Consider the following 13,737-nt stretch of genomic DNA (forward strand, 5'->3'; position numbering starts at 1 on the left):
GTGTTCTGTGTTTTTCAGTTTTTACTGATATCCACCTTGATAAGTTACCATTTTTTTTTTTTAATTTTAAAGGAGTTCAGATTTTACTGATTTTACACCCATTTCTCAAGCCATTCAATATTTTTGGGGTATTTATTTTTTGTTAAACACTAACACTTTACGCGAATTGTTGTGCTCCCCTGAAGCTCTGAGATTGAAGCAGCTCCTCGAGCACTGTAAAATACAGCAAACACAACGCACATCAGAGGTCAGAAAAATCAAAGAATGTGAATGATCACGCTATGACGGCAGCTCACAAGGAGATGCTGCCTGCCTATTTTCCTTGTGCATCTGTTTAAGTGTGGCACTGAATTTAAATTCAATCCTCCACAGATAAAGATAAGGTAAAAAGGTAAACATGGGATGAGAAACAAAACAAATCTAATGGCCTGAATACCAACCAAGAACATCAGTGCTTAGAACTTTTCAAGACAAATAAAGATAGGAGTGCAAGAGGATGCATTGCGCCTGCAAGTAACGGCAGCATTGAGGTCAGTACTCACGTTGACAGAATAAAAAGCAAGCCAACACAAGAAGCTTAAAGAAGAAGATGAAGCTTTGGGATAAACAGTCAGTATCAGGAGCTTTCACCAGGGCTTTTAATGAAAGAGAGAATATAGCCATGAATGTTGTGTGTGATCTTTGTTTTGCTGGACAACCACTGTTAATTGTGGATGGAGCGGGAAAGCAGTGGATGTGCTATTTTCTGGACTTTAGCAACAGCTTTGATACAGTCTCCCACAGTATTCTTGCCAGCAAGTTAAAGAAGTAATGGGCTGGATGAATGGACAGTAAGGTGGATAGAAAACCGGCTAGATGGTCGGCTCAAGCGGGTAGTGATCAAATGGATTTTCCATGTCCCTAGTTTGGCAGCCCCAAGGATTCGGATTGCTGGGGCCACGGTTTTGTTTCAATATCTTTCATTAACGATCTGGAGGAATGGTGTGGACTGCACCCTTAGCAAGTTTGCAGATGACAGCTAAACTGGAGGAGTGGTTGATTACGCTGGAGGGTAGGGAATAGGATACAGAGGAACCTATGACAAATTAAGAGGATTAGGGCCAAAAGAAATATGATGAGGTTCAACAAGGACAAGTGCAGAGTCCTGCACAGGCGCAGTTAAGGACGGAAGAAATCCCATGTACTGCTACAGCACTAGGGACCCCCCTGAATGGCTGGGCAGACAGTTCTTGCAGAAAAGGACCTAAGGGTTACAGTGGACGAAAAGCTGAATGAAAGAAGTCAACAGGTGTAGCCCATTGTTGCCAAGAAGCTAATGGCATTTTGTGGTTGTATAATTAGGTGGCAACTTCCAGCAGAATCGAGGGATGTGATCATTCCCCTCTATTCAGCACTGGTGAGGCCTCATTTGGAGTACTGTGTCCAGTTTAGGGCCCCACACTACAAGAAGGATGTGGATAAATTGGAGAGAGTCCAGCAGAGGGCAACAAAAAAGATTAGGGGGCTAGAGCACATGACTTATGAGGAGAGGCTGAGGGAACTGGGATTGTTTAGTCTGCAGAAGAGAAGAATGAGGGTGGATTTGATTGCTGCTTTCAACTACCTGAAAGGGGGTTCCAAAGAGGATGGATCTAGACTGTTCTCAGTGGTAGAAGATGACAGAACAAGAGTAATGGTCTCAAGTTGCAGAGGGGGAGGTTTAGGTTGGACATTAGGAAAAACTTTTTCACTAGTAGGGTGGTGAAGAACTGGAATGGGTTACCTAGGGAGGTGGTGGAATCTCCTTCCTTAGAGGTTTTTAAGGTCAGGCTTGAGAAAGCCCTGGCTGGGATGATTTAGTTGGGTTTGGTCCTGCTTTGAGCAGGGGGTTGGACTAGATGATCTCCTGAGGTCCCTTCCAACCCTGAGATTCTATGATTCTATGAATTGCTGGGAGGCCTATTGGTGACTTTGTGCAGCAATAGTGTCCAGCAGCAAAAGCCCTTCCTAATGTGGACAACTTCACTCATAAGTATCTGAAAGAAAATGATGGAATTAATTGCAGGAAATGTGGTGTCTAGTCTGATTTTTTATTAGTCTCCTGATGCTTTCGACCATCTGATTCTTGGCCTTTTGGTTTTGTTTTTTGATTTCAAAGTGAATAAATCTGCATTGTTTTGTGCTGAGGTGACATTCGTCCCCTCTGCTGACACTGGTTTTGTCGACACAGCAATAACTGACATGTTTGAGAAGGACCGACTAACTTGGGAAAACGTGACCACAACTAACACAGATTCTGCTTCCGACATAGTTAAATTTACACAGGAGATTAAACTCAGTCAGAAACTGGAGCTGTTATGTATTACCTGTCCTGCTCAACATTGCACCATCAGCAGTTACTGTTACAGAAGAAATGAAAGAAGTGAAATTTTGCATCATTGGATTTGGGGCCATTTTCAAGCATGCGAACAAGTTGAAGGCTTTGTTTTACACAATGCGAGACTAGTACAGAGCCAACTGCTGATTACCTACTCCTGTTGTGCCACATCGGTGGATGACCTTGTACTTTGCTGCCTGCCATGTAAATAATGTGTGGATTGTGCTAATGCATCGCCTAGATCATGCTGAGTTTGTTGGTTCTAAATCAGAAACTGCTGAAGCTTCTTTTTGGAATGTCATCCAGGTGTTTCACCCCCTTTCTCAAAGTGAATTTGGCAGCAGATTGCGACCATTACATCAGAGCAGCTCAACTATTTGTCACTAAAGATGAAGTTTCAGATCTGAAAAGGGAATTTACTACTTATATGAAAAAGCAGCAAAGAATCCTGCGGCACCTTATAGACTAACAGACGTTTTGCAGCATGAGCTATCGTGGGTGAATACCCACTTCTTCAGATGCAAGTCACTTGCATCTGAAGAAGTGGGTATTCACCCACGATAGCTCATGCTGCAAAACGTCTGTTAGTCTATAAGGTGCCGCAGGATTCTTTGCTGCTTTTACAGATCCAGACTAACACGGCTACCCCTCTGATACTTATATGAACTTGCCTTACCCTGACAATGTGAAACTGGATGTGCTGGCTTATTGGAACAGTCATCAAGACACACTTCCCAACTTCAGCAGAGTGGCATGGCAAGCTTTGAGTGTACCCCCTTATCTATTGATGCAGAGCACTTATTTTCAAAGGTGGACTACCTCTAAGCCAGCAAGAGGATACTTTGAAGAAAATTATGTGCGTATACACAAACCAGAATTTCTAGAAAAAAACTACCAGCTCTGAGAGAGACAAAATATATCTTTGTGCATTAAAAAAAGAAGTTTCAATTATACAGTAGTAAAATGTGTATATTAAAAAAGCTTTTTTTTCTTTCCCTCCCCCCCCCCCCCCAATTTTTCACAGTTTTCATATTTTTGTTTTTAACATGATTTCATCCCAGGTTTAATGTTTGGAAAATAAACTGAAAAGTTCCTAGATTTTTTTTTTTACAAATAAAAAAAGAAAATGTGGGATACTACTTAAAAGCCAGGATATATACCAGATGCTTTGCTTTGATCTGTACCAGAGTCCAGATAGACCTCGCCAAAATTTTTAATCACTATGCACCTGGATGAAAGTCGCTCAGCAGTATGTAACCTAGAGTTGGTGAGGTATTCTAGACTTTTCATGGACACTGAATTTTGAGAATGCTGGCCACTATCCTTCTGATCTCAAAAATGCTCCCCAGAGAGTGTGAATGGTGGGAATGCTGGTTGCTGTTCTCTTGATCTTAGAAATACCAGTGGGAAGAAACAAAAACTTCCCACGCAACAGTGGATCCAGTGTTGTTAGCAGTGAAGAATCATCCATTCATTCCAGTGTGGAGGACAATCAACAGGGCGCCATGACGAGATAATCTGCAGATTTAGCAAAGGAGCAGAAATAGCTACGAAGATGAAGCAGAACAAACAAGAGAATAAAGACAATCTTTCTATGGTAAACCTGTTGTCTACAGAGTTTGGAGAAAAAACATAAAAGAAACACACTACACATAGAGAGAAAACCCTTTCCTAAAAACTATTGAAAAACACAACTGACTCACACAGTACCTGAAAGCAAATAGAGCATTTAATTGCTCAAAGCTCAGCAACCTTAATCCATAAGCAGTACAGATCCCATCACCCCCACCCAAACTCTTTTTCACACACCCAACACAGTAAGCTCAAAGGTAACCAGTTAGATTCTGCTCTCTTCTTCTGAGAAAAAAAGCAAGAGCCTCTTCTACAGCAAAAAGTAACTATTACAAAACAGCACTTTCTATCACACTTCTAGTCAGAAAGAAACACTACAGTACGGGGCCGGCTTTAGGCCAATTCCACCAAATCCCCCAAATCGGGCCCCGCGCCTAAGAGGGCCCTGCGCCCAGTGGCAGGGCTGCCGGGAGGTAGGGGGCAAGTGTCCGAGAATGCCTTCCCTGGCTAGAGGCTCCTTTTTAATTTTTACTCACCCGGCGGCGCTCCAGGTCTTCGGCGGCCCTTTGGCGGCGGGTCCTTCACTTGCTCCAGGTCTTCGGCAGCACTTCGGCGGCAGGTCCTTCAGTGCCGTCGAAGACCCAGAGCGAGTGAAGGACCCGCCGCCGAAGACTAGGAGCACCACCCGATGAGTACAAGCCCCATGTGGTTTTTTTACGTGGCTTTTTTAGTCATCCCTGCCGGGACCCCATCGAAACTGTTTGAATCGAGCCCCGCACTTCCTAAAGCCAGCCCTGCTACAGTACCACATCATAGATAGCAAGTCTAGTGTTTTACAGCTATTTTTCTCCACTTACTAACAAGAAAAATAACTCCTAAAAGCAAAACCTTAACCAACACCCACCCTGCCAGTCACAGACCATTCCGGTGCATTGCTCTTTAACTGGTGGTTGCTACAATTTGGCCTTCATGAGAGAGAGAGCACTACGAGAAGCCCCACATGAACAGATCCTGGCTCTCAACTCTGCCTTCAATGGCCCCCTTCCATAGGCTGCTTATCAAAGCAAAGCTGCTCAAAGCAGCCATCCCTTTTCATTTGCATAAACTGAAGACACACACAGGCCACTCCACCAATCTTCTCCCTGCTCCACAGAGCCTAAGACAACAATCCTCTAGCTGGCCAAGCCAAAAGCTCTCTAGAAACAACAGCCTATGCAGTTTTGGACACCCAGAGCTCGTTTCTTTGGCACTAGTGACCAAAATGGAGGAAGTCAGCAGCGGGGAGCCAGGCTGTCCAACAAGGGGTGTTTCCTGAACCTGAAGACCAGTCTCACCATTCTCCAGGGAGCAGGAGCTCCCAATTTTTCTGGTTTCAGTTTTTACTTTAAAGCAAATATATATGGCCATAGGCTTTCCTTTGAACCAGACCAGAGTCCCAATAAACCCTGTCAAAATGTCCAATCGCTATTCATTTGGAAGAAAGTTGCTTGGCAGTGTGTAACCTAGAATTGGTGGCGTGTTCTAGGCTCCTTAGAGAGCAAGAATGGCGAGAATACAGTCTGCTGTCCTGATCTCTGAAATGCCAGGTGGGAACAGACAAAATCTTCCCAAGCACCAATTGCTCTGGCGGTGTTAGCAGCAAAGTGTCATCCAATCGTCCCAGTGTGGATGATAATTGAAGTGCCATGTGGACAGGAACTGTCAGACTTAGTGGAGGGACAGAAATAGCTATGAATATGAAGTAAAACAAGGAGAAAAAATATAATCATTTAATGGTAAACCATCTGATTGCAGATATTGGGAGCAAAGACTTAACAGGCACACAGTATGCATGCAAAAAAAAAGCCCTTCTCTAAAGACTGTTCAAAAGTACAGCCCAGTCATACAGCTCCAGGGCTGGAGCACCCATGACAAAAAATGGTGGGTGCTGAACACCCACTGACAGCCCTGTCATCAGCACCTCCCACCTGCTGTGGATCAGCTGTTGTGCAGAGTGTAGGAGGTGCTGTGGGAGAAATGAAAATGGGGTGTGCTCAGCGGCAGGAGCAGAAACAGGCAGGGTGGGGCCTTGGGGAAAAAGGTGAAGTGGGGGCAGGGCCAGTGCCTAGGGCATATTAGGAAGTCAGCACCTCTAAGCAGCTGAGAAGAAACAGAGCATTTCATTGCTGCAGGCTTAGCCTACCAAACCCACAAGCAGCACAGCTCCCCATAATCACACCCTAGAGTACAAGCCTATAGCTAATCACTCAGACTATGTCCCCATCTCTTCTCAGAAAAAAACGGAACACTCTTTTACAGCAGAAAGCAGCTACTACAAAACAGTGCTGTTCTATCACTCTTATGCTCAGAAGAAGACACCACACCATAGAGAAATGATCCCTGGAAACATAGCTTTAACCAGCACCCACCCTGCCAGTCATAGGCCATTCTGGCATGTTGTCCTCTAACTGGTTGGTGCTGCAATTTGGTTTTCACGAGAGAGAGAGAGAGAGAGCACTACGAGAAGCCCCACGTGAGCAGATCCTGGCTCTCAACTCTGTCCTCCACAACCCCTTCCCTAGGCTGCCTATCAAAGCAAAGCTGCTCAAAGTAGCCATTCCCTTTCATTTGCATAAACTGAAGACACACACAGGCCACTCCACCAATATTCTCCTTCTCCCTGCTCCGCAATGCCTAAGACAACAATCCTCTAGCTAGCCAAGCCAAGAGTTCTCTAGAAACTAGAGCCTATGCAGTTTTGGACACCCAGAGCATGTTTCTTTGGCACCAGTGACCATAATGGAGGAAGTCAGCAGTGGGGAGCCAGGATTTCCAATGAGGGATGTTTTCTGAACCTGAGGGCCAATCTTACCATTTTCCTACTAGCAGGAAATCCCACCTTTTCTGAAAATCACTCCAGAAACTTTGATGAGAAAATCACTCCACACTCCTTAAACATCCCAGATGTAAGGTGGAAGACAGTAAATCTGTCATAACCCCCACCTCTCATCTTCCTTACCATATTCTTCAGCTACCAAACAACTCTCTTTGTTACTACAGTGGTTTATTCCTATAAGAAGTCTTTGTGCAATTGTTGGAAGGATTCACATAGAATCATATGATTGGAATGGACCTCAAGAGGCGGTCTAGTCCAGTCTCTTGCACTCAAGGCAGGGCTAAGTATTATCTAATCCATCTCTGACAGGTGTTTGTCTAACCTGTTCTTAAAAACCTCCATAATCTCCATAGGCAATTTATTCCGGTGCTTAACTACCCTGAAGTTAGGAAGTTTTTCCTAATGTCCAACCTAAACTGCCCTTACTGCAATTTAACCCCTTTGTTTCTTGTCCTATCCTCAGATGTTAACAAGAACAATTTTTTGCCCTCCTTCTTGTAAGAACCTTTTATGTTCTTGAAAACTGTTATCATGTCCCCTCTCAGTCTTCTTTTCTCCAGACTAAACAAACCCAATTTTTTCAATCTTCCCTCAGAGGTAATGTTTTCTAGACCTTTAATAATTTTTGTTGCTCTTCTCTGGACTTTCTCCAATTTCTCCACATCTTTCCTGAAATGTGTCACCTAGAACTTGACACAATACTTCTGTTGAGGCCTTATCAGCACAGAGTAGAGCAGAAGAATTATTTCTTGGGTTTTGCTTACAACACTCCTGCTAATACATCCCAGGATGATGTTCACTCTTCTTGCAACAGTGTTACACTGTTGACTCATAGTTAGCTTGTGATCCACTATAACCCCAGATTCCTTTCCACAATACTCCTTCCTATGCAGTAATTTCCCACTTTGAATATGTGAAATTGATTGTTCCTTCCTAAGTGGAGTACTTTTCATTTGTCCTTATTGAATTTCATCCTTACTAATGTCAAGATATACCACATCTACCACTTCCCCCCATCCACGGGCTTGTTACCTTGTCAAAGAAAGCTATTGGGTTGGTTTGACACTATTTGTTCTTGACAAATCCATGCTGACTGTTACTTATCTTATTATCTTCTAGGTGTTTGCAAACTGATTGCTTGATTTTTTGCTCCATTATCTTTCTGGGTACAGAAGTTAAGCTGACATGTCTGTAATTCCCTGGGTTGTCCTTATTTCCCTTTTTATAGATTGGCACTATGTTTGCCCTTTTCCAGTTGTCTGGAATCTCTCCCATCTTTTATGAGTTTTCAAAGATAATCGCTAATGGATCAGATATCTCCTCAGTCAATTCATTGAGCATTCTAGGGTGTATTTCATTAAGCCCTGGTGATCTAAAGACATCTAACTTTTTAAAGTAATTTTTAATTTGTTCTTTTCCTATTTTAGCCTCAGATCCAACTGCACTTTCACTGGTGTTTGCTATGTTAGACGTCCAATTGCTACTAAAAATCTTTGGTGAAAACTGAAACAAAAGTCATAGGATCATAGGGCTTGGCTACACTTGCAGATGTAGAGTGCTGGGAGTTAAACCAGCTTTCAGATACTACAGCAGGGAAAACGCTGCCATGTGTTTACACTGTCAGCTACAAGCGCACTGCTGTGGCCACATTAGCAGCTCTTGCAATGCCACAAAGAGCAGTACATTGTCGTAGCTATCCTAGTGTGCAAGGGGCTGCAATGTGCTTTTCAAATGGGGGGGAGGTGGAGTGTGACAGGGAGTGCATTGTTTGTATGTGGGGGGAGAGAGAGTGTGTTTTGGGGGGCAGAGAGAGTGTGTCAGCCTACTGTCTTGTAAGTTCAGACAACAGCAGGTCCTCCTCCACCCCCTCCACCTCTCTCTCTCACACACAGCATTCTACAGTAATGGTAGCTTTGTCCTGGAGCAGATAAGCATGCCAGCTGTCAGAAACGGAGCTTTGAAAGGGGATATCAACATTCCTGCAGCTGAGTTCAAAACAATGAGAACAGTGGCCACTTGACTCCAGGGGATCATGGGACATTTGCGGAGGCCAATCACAGCGCAGTAATGCAACACATCATCCACACTGATGCCCGGGCATTTCAGCTGGGGCACAGCAAGCTTTATGCTTCTCAAGGAGGTGGATTACCAGGAGCGCTCCAGCTGCAGAGTCCAGGCACTCTAAGTGCCTTGCTAGTGTGAGCACCTCAGGAGTCAGGGCACCCGTGGCTGCTTTAATGCGCTCTAACTTGCAAGTGTATCCAAGCCCATAGAGTTAGAAGGGACTGCATGGATCATCTAGTCTACCCCTGCCAAGATGCAGGATTTGTTGTGTTGTTTGGCACTTTTCCCATTTCCACGTTTTCTGTTATTGTTTTCCATCTCCCCCCTGCCCTCCTTCATTGAGTAATGGACCTACCCTGTCCTTGGTCTTCCTATTGCTTCTAATATATTTGTAAAAGGTTTTCTTGTTACCCTTTATGTCTCTAGCTAGTTTAATCCCATTTTGTGCCTTGGTCTTTCAACTTTTGTCCCTATATGCTTGTATTGTTTGTTTATATTCATTCTTTATCATTTGATGTAGTTCCTACTTTTTGTAGGACTCTTTTTTGAGTTTCAGATCATTGAAGATCTCCTGGTTAAGCCAGGGTCATGGCCAGCTTTAGGCGATTCCCCTGATTCCCCCGAATCGGGCCCGGCGCCTAAGAGGGCCCCACGCCCACGCCTTAGATGGCCCCGCACCCTAAAGAAGAGCGCCTAACTTTTTAATTTTTACTGACCCGGCGGCGGTCTGGGTCTTCGGCGGCACTTTGGCCGTGGGTACTTCACTTGCTCCGGGTCTTCGGCAGCATTTCGGCGGCGGGTTCTTCAGTGCTGCGAAAGACCCTGACCGCCGCTGGGTATTCGAATCAGGCCCCGCACTTCCTAAAGCCGGCCCTGGCCAGAGTGGTCTCTTACCATACTGCCTGTTTTTCCTAAGCAGTGGGATAGTTTGCTCTTGTATCCTTAATAATGTCTCTTTGAAAAACTGCCAAATCTTTTAAACTGTTTTTCCCCTTAGACTTGCTTCACACCCAGAGTAACATACTTTATACTGACATAAGTGGCGTGTAGACATAGCCAAAATGTCTGCAGTGTGGTGCGTGGGCAAATCTAAAGCAAGGGCTCTGGTTTAGAGCCAGGCAAAAGTTTTTCACTAAAAGTTTTTTTTCAGCACAATTTTTTTTCACCACAAAATGCAGATTTGACCAAAACATTTTATGAATTTGGTTCAATTTCACCAAACTGTTTTAGTAAAAAACCCCTAAAAACAATTCTGGAAAAAAAAACCTGAATGATTTTGTTTTGACACTTTCAGAATGAAAAATCTTGATTTTTCAGTTTGAGATGACCTTTCATTTTGAAATTTCCTTCAGTTTTAATTTAAAAAAAAAAAGTAAGAAATCTTCAAATCAAAACAAAACACTTTGTTCTAGGGGAAATTAAACATTTTATTCAACTCAAAGTGATTTTTTTTACTTCTTGGCTCACAAACATTTTTCTGTTCCGGTTGATCCAAAATTAAACATTTTCAATATTTTGGAACTGCCAGCGAATCAAAAAACAACAACAACAGTTATTTGCACAGCTCTACTTTAGGTGCTAGTTTCCAGTGGGAAATACTGTTTGTAGCACGTGGATGGGTAGGCTGTTTTATTCTAATTCTTCATTAGGCTTTTAATTAGCTGCTGACTCTCTAAATGAACACATTATTGATTGTGTTGTATCTGATGGCACTACTATCCAGAAAAGGATGGGCACAACTTGGGCGGAGTTTATCCGCCAGTGTAAGCACACATTTCCACATGCTAAATGCAATCGCATGCAACAAAATGCTGCACAGCAAGATTCATCTGACAAACTTCCACACACAGTTGCTCTGGTCAGACATTCTGGGTGAGATACTGCATGAGGAAATGGGTGGTGATAGACTAATGATGATGATATTTAGTACCCTCAAAGAACTATAGGACAAGTAATTACCCCTGAGAGATAGATAAGGATTGTTATAATCACTAAGGTTGTGAATGGGTTTATGCAGGCGGGACCACACACTGCGTGAGGGACAACTGGCAACTACAGTGCCTCCATATGACTTGTACTGGTGGTAGTGCTAGTCTTCCCCAAAAAGAAGTGGGGAGAGGCAAGTGGGGTCATGGATGTAACTCAGTCAACTATAGCCACTGGAGTTGGCTGGTCACAGAGTGGAGCATATATTATGCCCTCTTTTGGCCCAGCAGAGCTGTCACTGAGACATGAATTCCTCCGGAGGAAGTACAGTGGCCAGAATTCCTCCTGGCTAGTTTGTGTTTCACTAGCAGCTTTTTATGAAGACTCCAGTCCTATTGCAGAAGATCCCCTTCACACACACTTCCTGCAGAGGGTGTGGCTCTAAGCCACAATCAAGCTAAAGTTTCAAGACAATCCAGCACACTGAGTACTGAGCTTCCATGAGAATCTCACCACAAGTGAGACAATGTGAGCTGTTGGGTGCTGAGTGCTTCTGAAAATTGGGCCTTATTAGAGGGCTTGTCTACACTGGCACTTTAAAAAACACCCCCCCTGAGCGCAGCAAGTTTCAGCGTTGTAAAGCACAAGTGTAGACAGTGCACCAGCACTAGTAGCTAGGCCCCTCATGAAGGTGGTTTTTTTAGAGCACTGGGAGAGTTCTCGCCCAGCGCTCTGCCGTGACTACACAAGCCACGTTAAAGCCCTGCCATTTGCTGAGATTACCTCTCTCCTCCCCTGGAGCTGTGTTACTCCAAGACATTTTGAGCAGTGTAGGAAATTAAATGCCCATTTCCCATCATTGTTGCTGGAAGTGATCCAGCATGCTGAAAATGTAGCCTTGTTTGAGAACAAAGAAATATTAAGATGAGTTGTAGACATCATTTGGAAACCAACTGCTGAGTTCTAACAGAAGGATCTATTTAAAATTTGCCTGCCCTAATTGGAGAGCTGGATAGAAACATTTCCAAAAAGAAAAGTAATAGTCCAACATGATATCCACAGCTCCAAACCTACTTTGATCATGATTCATTTTCCTTCCTAACAAGATATGTGGAGTATTGGTCCAACACTACCAGAGTTTGCAACGTGCTATGCTGCCTACTTTAGTTACTCCCTGCTGACAAATAAGTTCATTAACGTTTATCAATCAGCTGTTGTCTCTGCTTTTGTCTGCCCTTGTCACCCAGTTTGCCTAGTTCCTGCCTTCTCCAGTATTACCTTGTTTGTTCGACATAATTACTTTTTTTTTTATGATCTGTTCCCTTGGCAGAATCTTCTATATCAGCTTGTCAATTATAGTTGTAAGCTTTTGTGAGGACAGAAGTATGCTTGCTTGGTTTAAGCAAGGTTAAAGAAAGCACACTTAAAAACTTAAAGATTAAAGGAAGGTTTGAATTGTATGAATTCCATCAAGCCATAAAATCAATATGCTGGGGGGTGGGGTGGGGAGGAGAGCGTATAACTGGGATTTTCATGACTCACACAAGGAAGAGACTAAAGGAAATATCAGTGGGCTTTCAACATTTGACTTTCATCCTTCCTTTGGAAGTTCTTTGTACAATCATGTTTACCATTTTTCCCCCTCTTGCCCATTCTTCATTTTCCTCTGGGGAGGAGCTCAAGAGATGAAAGTTTGGGACGAATTTATATTCTCAGTCTCTGCATCATGTGGAAATAATGAAATTGATACAGCAGTAGTTTGACTGTTTCAGCAAGATCAAAATGGATTTTTCTACAGCCTAAAGGCTGATTAATCGTCTAATCTTTGTCTTCCCCATATCATGACTGGAAAATATAAGACACTGGCGTCTTTTCATATAGTGTTGTCAGGAAATGTTCAGGTTCAGTCAAAAATCTTTTGATCAGCCTTATTTGCATTATCCAAGGAGCCAAGAACTTCAAGATGGTCTTCTGTGCATCAAAGATTATGCAATGCTGCTATTACACATGAGCTGCCATTCAATAGTCAGGCAGACTGAGCAAATATGGATGAGAAGAAATGTTCAATTGAAACAAAAAGTAATTAAACATGAAAAAAAATTAAAAAGTAATTGAAAAATAATTAAACTCCCTAAAACATGACAGCCATTGCAGCTGGACTCCTTTTCACATTCCTGTGTTGCTAATTTAGAAAGGCACCTAGTGAAGGTATGTCAGTGTAATTCCAAGACATAACAAATAATGTGCTTGATCCTGTTCCTACTCAAGAAGAGATTTTTTCCACTAACTTCAGTGGGACCAGCATCACGCCCAGTGAATAGGTTAAACCATGCGACCCTTCAGAGTGCATGACCGAGGGGACATAGGGCCCCAAAGTCCTGTTTGTTCAGTGCATAGAAGGAAGTCATAATTGGCTAGGGCAGGAAAGGGCAGCTACTGCTGCCTGCAGTGTTAGGTGGCCTTACAGAACATTTCTAAGCAAGGTCATGGCCCTTGCTCCCATGGTACCAATAAGCAGCTGCAAGGGGAGCACAGACTACATGTCCGTCCAGCAGGGACACAAAGAGACAGTGCAAACCATGCTCCTCACAGACTCCCACGACTTCTACAGCTGTAAGTCCACTCTCCAACCTACCCTGGGGCACAGGCTGCTCCCTACCCCCTCATATGCTACAGTGGATAAATCCAGAGGTGGAAGTAAGCCGGTAAGCCCCGGTACGGCATACTGGCAAGAGCCGGTGCACCGTACTGGGGGTGGCCCGGCTTCCCCAGGCGGCAATTTAAATTGCCGCCTGAGCCCTGCTTCTGGAGCTCTGGAGTAGTAGCAGGGCTCCAGGGGTTATTTAAAGGGCCAGAGGTCCCACTGCCTCTACTGCCCTGGGCCCTTTAAATAGCCGCCGGAGCCCCGCTGCCGCTACCCCAGGGCTCCGGGGGCTATTTAAAG

This window comes from Mauremys mutica, chromosome 2 (genome assembly GCF_020497125.1).
Source record: "Mauremys mutica isolate MM-2020 ecotype Southern chromosome 2, ASM2049712v1, whole genome shotgun sequence".
In the NCBI taxonomy this organism is placed as follows: domain Eukaryota; kingdom Metazoa; phylum Chordata; order Testudines; family Geoemydidae; genus Mauremys; species Mauremys mutica.